The sequence below is a fragment of the Mustela lutreola genome, chromosome 9, assembly GCF_030435805.1.
Source record: "Mustela lutreola isolate mMusLut2 chromosome 9, mMusLut2.pri, whole genome shotgun sequence".
NCBI lineage: Eukaryota > Metazoa > Chordata > Mammalia > Carnivora > Mustelidae > Mustela > Mustela lutreola.
The window spans coordinates 103869522-103875360 of NC_081298.1; positions in this window are offsets into that span (position 1 = coordinate 103869522).

The window sequence follows — 5839 nt, forward strand, 5'->3', positions numbered from 1 at the left end:
TGTCCTTGATTGCCTCAGAATAGTAAAATTAATCACTAATTCTTAGGGGAAAATGCTACTTTTTCCTTTAAAACTTACATAGGTTTCTGGTTTAATAACACATTAAGTCCCTAGTGTGTTCATACGGATGAGACTATAGTATATTCTTCCTTCTTTCAATTTGGATTAAATAGTAAAAAGGGGGAGAGTAGAGAGTTTATGAAGAGCAAAGATTTTAAAGATCCTAAAGCACTTAGAGACTTCATATTTTGGCCTGATGGAAATTGGGCTGTATCTTACATATTTTATATATGCTGACGTCCTGGAAGCAACCCTGAAATAGTTGTCATGGACTTGGTTGATATTCCCGGTGGGAAGACAAGACAACTTCATCCCACCAGTGCTTCAGTCAACAAACCATTTAAGGTCCATCTGGGAATGGGATACGGTGTTAATTTTTGTCTGCAACCTTCTGATGCCAACATCAAAACTCATAGAGTTGTGAGCAGCTCAGATGCGCTGTGATGCAAGGAGCAGGATATACTAAAATTCCTCTGGAAGATTGGCTCACTCTGGTGATTCGGATAATTAGTTAGCCAGGTCAGGACTCCCTGTTATCCCAATAGAATGAGCTCCATCCATGGTAAGCTTTCTGTGGTTCTGGTGTCTTCTTCCCCCTCCAGAGTAACATCACAGGGGCAGCTGGGATTCCCAGACAAAATCTGAGCTGATCCCTTAAGTTCAGACTGCCTAGGCTGAAGCAGTCTGTTCATGTTCCCAGTAATGAAGTTATTTGTCACTGTTGTTCTATAAGAAGAACAGTGGGATAGGGCAGGTTCCCTCCACTGGATCACAGTCCCTCAGTGCAGTCTAGCAAAGCACACGTTCCTGGTACTCCTCTCAGTAGAACAATTAAGAGTTGCAATTCTTGTTAATAGGTGACTCTGGCTTGGAAGTTTCCCCAGAGAGACTTTTTCTTTAAGCCCTAACATATGACAGAGGGGATTGTTCGGAACCCTAAATGAGGACAAATGAACCTATCTTATAAATACCTCAAAGGAAATAGCAGTAACAAAGATTGCAGAATTAATGGTACTCATGGAAGAGGATGATGTCATTGGCAAGATAAGAACAATAAAGATTCCATGTTGGAAGATTTGGATTTTGACTGTGAGGAGGTTTTAGAAATATCTAAATAAATTGTTTTACTGAAAATGCATTTTTGTGCATTCACAAAAGTAGTGTATGATTTTACTTATATCTAAATAACTATAAAAATGTCCATTCAATACATGGAAGTGATAAGCATTGGATCAAACAGCATTGGATCACAGTTTAACATGAAGTCTTTATTATTTTTTAGTGATTCAGAAGATATAAAACATTCTTACAATTTGTGGCATCATGAATTTGATGAAGTATATACAAAAAACCACCTCTGATAAAGGAGAACAGCCTTCCAACAATATGACAACCCCAACTTGTAAGTACTTCAGATCAATTATAATAATTTCAGTGTTGTAACGCTCATTTGCTCTCTAAGCTATGTCTTGGCTATTGGCAAAGCAGAGACACAAAGTGAAGGGAAGAAATGGGAAACAGATTTTGATGTTAAGATACGTGAAGCACTTTTGTGAATGGTGTTAGAAAGTGGTCCAGTTTCATTCTCTTACATGTGACTGTCCAGGTTTCCAAGCGCCATTTATTGAAGAGACGATCTTTCCCCCACTGTATATTCTTGCCTCTTTTATCATAGATTAACTGACCACATAAGCGTAGGGTTATTTCTGGACTCTCTCTTTTGATTATTTTGATTTTTTTGTTATATTAATATATTTTGATTTTTTTATTATTTTGATTTTTTAGTATCTCTTGATTATTGTAGCTTTATGTCGTATATTTGAAAATCTAGAATTGTGATCCTCCAGCTTTGTTTTTCTTTCTCATGATTGCTTTGAATAGTCAAATCTAGTGGCTCCCTACAAATTTTAGTATTTTTTGTTATAGTTTTATAAAAAATGCTGTTGGTATTTTGATAGATATTGCACTGAATCTACAGATTGCTTTGGGCGGTATTGGGTGTTAAGGTAAGTGAAGTAAGTTAGGCCGAGAAAGACAAATATCATTCGATTTTACTCATATGTAAACTCTAAAAAATGAGTAAACAAAAAGCAGAATCAGACCTATAAATACAGAGAACAGACTGTTGGTTGCCTGAGGAGGGTGATGAAAAGAAGGGCAAAATGGGTGAAGGGGAGTGGATGGACAGGCTTCCAGTTAAGGAATGAGTAAGTCGTGGGAATAAAAGGTGCAGCGTAAGGACTATTGTCAGTGGTATTCTAATAATAGTGTAGGGGGACAGGTGGTTGCTACACTTGGGGTGAGCATAACATAATATATAAGCCTGTCAAATCACCATGTTGTTCACCTAAAACTTAGTAACATTGTCAACTATACTAAAAAATAGAAGATAGGTGAAATAATTACTATTTTAAAAAATCAGACTTGATTGGTAGAGGTCTTAGTAATTTGGGGACTTTTTACTGAGTTATGTATAAATGTAGAGTTTGAGGAAATAGAAACACATGAATAGTTGTTATGGTCATATATAGCATTATAGCTCTTTAATATGTACGGTTTCTACTCTTTCTGGAAACCATTTGATTTTTTTTCCTGCTTCTCTAATAGGTAAGAGGAGAGAAGGATTCTCCAAAGCTGACCTGCTAAAATTACAAAAGTATGAATTAGATAGAGTCCCATGGTAAATCTGTTCCTCCAAATTACCATGCTTTTGACTCACCAACTGAGATTGCACTTTATTATTACTCAAATACTTTGTTTCCACAAAGTGTTCTTTAACAGTGTACATGGTTAAATATCGGGAAGAGAAAATTAGAGGCATTGCAAAAGTGACAATTCCTAGCTATAACTATGTCCTTCAACCCAACAAAATTAAGTAACAAAGTTTAACTTTTTACCTATTATTCTACTCTCCATTCACAGTTCCACAGCTTCCAATGATTTACTTATTTAGGCTGTAGTTGCTTTTGGGTAATTCTTACTTTTTTTACTGAAGTTCTTTGACTCACTGACATTTAATGTTTGTTTGTTTTTTTAATTTCTCACCCTTCAGACAATTCAAAGTTCCTCCTGCTTAATCAACTTCCCATCTCCATAATGGATATTTCTCATATCGATAGCTGAACGTACTCACTAGTGTTTCTCATGAAACTCATTATTTCCATAAGCAGAGTAGAAAAGGCAAATGACTTTGTGAAGCCCAAATTTATATCGGGATTTTCGTCTAACACTGTCTAAGAGTTCAAATCACAGTTTTACTACTCTGACATGGGGCAATTTTAAAATTACTTGCCAGACTTATTTTCCTAATCTGTAAAATGGGAAATCAGCTAATATCTATCTCATGATACTGTGGTAAATGATTAGAGTTTAAAAGTGCCTGGCAACTTTTCCCTTTTTTCAGAGGTAATCTATGTATATTTCCAGATCTCTTGCATTTCATTGAAATTATGAACCTAAAACAATCGAGTGAGTATCCCATCTCATAATAATACCTAACAGAAGTCAGATAAAGTCATCTAGCCTGACCCGTATTAGACAGCTCAAGGGCTGCCCCTCAAGTTAAAGAGAACTTTTAAGAGTATCACCAGGAGATGTGGAAGGGATGGAATAGCAGATAGTATCCATGACCAGGAATGGTCCCTCCCATGTTCCCACACTGTGTTCATTTTAGTGATCATATGTCCCTTTCTCTGTAAGTACTGGTGTAATAAACACACATGCAGGAGCAAGTTTGGGCATGTTGGCAAATTCTGCTTGTGAATCAGGCCTTTCATCATAGAGCTGTAAGATGTGTATGCACCAATGCCGAACTATTTCCAGGAAGACCATGACCCCAAGCAACCTTGATCATAGCTCTGTGGGAAGATTGTTTAAGATTCTTGGTTTGAGAGATGTTCCATTATCTCTTACAACCAATAGTGGTGTAAAATATGCTACAATAATCATCAGGAAGTAGGATCCTTTCTGGATTACCACTTTCCTTTCTGGAAGATAAATAACTGATGGTGGTAGATTAGTGTCTTCTTCCAATATTCTCATCATGGGGATGTACACTAGAGAATCGTGTTTCATTGGTATTATTTTATGCCAGAGTCAACAGATTTAGCACACGCATGTGTGTGCATGTGTGTGTGTGTGTATGGGTGTGTGTGTTCTATTTAATCCAGCAATGGTTATGAAGGTTTCTAGTCCAAGTCTCTATTATTTTCAAAATACAGTAGCAAGTTGTAAGGACTGTTTTAAACCTTCCCTTAGTATGGTTGAATATCTCTGTTTCAAATTACCAGCATTACGAAGAGTTGTTAAGCTGTTTTCAGCCTGGCAGATAGAGCCTAATGTCTTTCTGCTTTGTATATTTGAACGTATCCAGTAGTAGAACATGCTCTATGACATTATTAAATTTCAGGCATGATGGCTCATGTCATTACATGAAACCCTGTTTATAAGAGCAGTTTTCCTTTTTATAAGACCTGTGAAAAATATGAATAAGCTGGAATAATGAGAAATTTTTTTTTTTTTTAAGAGGGGGCAGTAGAAGCAGAGAGAGAGAGAATCTTAAGCAGGCTCCTTGCCCCACATGGAGCCTAACGTGGGGCTCAGTCTCACAACCCTGAGATCTTGACCTGAACCAAAATTAAGAGTTGGACATTTAACTGACTGAGCCACCCAGGCACCCTAAGAGCTAATTCTTAAATTAAATAAAACCACTATTTTCCAAGGAAGGATTTTGAAAAATACACTTACATTTAAATAATAAAATATTGAACTATGTGAGTATCAATACCAGAAAACACAACAGTCCTGTGTAACTTCTTCACCAGATTATTTACGCTTTCCAGTAGTTTATGACTAAAGACAAAATGTGAAAATAACTTTGGGTGAGCCTGGGTGGCTCAGTGGGTTATGCCTCTGCCTTTGCCTCAGGTCAGGAACTCAGGGTCCTGGGATCGAGCCCCCACATCGGGCTCTTTGCTCAGCAGGGAGCCTGCTTCCTTCCCCCTCTCTTTCTGCCTGCCTCTCTGCCTACTTGTGATCTCTGTCTGTCAAATGAATAAAATAAAAACCTTAAAAAAAAAAAAGAAAATATCCCTGATTAGAGTACAAAAGACACTGTTTTCTATTCATTTGTAGTATGAATAATGTTATTAAAATAATTTATGCAAACATTCTTTTAAAACCCACAGGTTTGAACAAAATAACACATATAAAATTATAGAACAGATTCTCCAAGTGTCCAAGGGATACTAAGTTTTGAGACAGATTTTTAATCTCTATAAAGCCAACTAAGGGAATTTTATTATGACTTTAATGTCCTAAATTTACAAAAATGTCCTAAAAATACTAGTCTTATATAAAGTTTGAGGATCAGTTTTTATTATTCAAAGAAATTGCACTTGGCTTACCACACTTACTCTTCGAAAGTGATTCCTCACCTGAGTAGAGTTGGTGTTATGTATAGTTTTTATTGTATGGCTAATGGGCAAAGGGCTGCTGTAAACCAGGGTGGGGTCTCAACCCCTGATCCACCTCCAGGCACATGCACTTTCCACCGTATTCTTCCTTGTTTTACATACAACTCCTCTGAAAACTTTGCTGACCAAAGGAAGAGTTCTGAAGACACTGGAGAGGAGAAATGCCCTTCCCTCAGCTCAGATAAGTGTCATGGAGAATTTTCCCCAGGATCACAGGTCTGTGTTATAGAGAAGACTGAGTTTATTTTGTAGTGATTACTCTTCCTTTCCCCCTGACAGAATTATGAATGCATTTTTCTGGGATT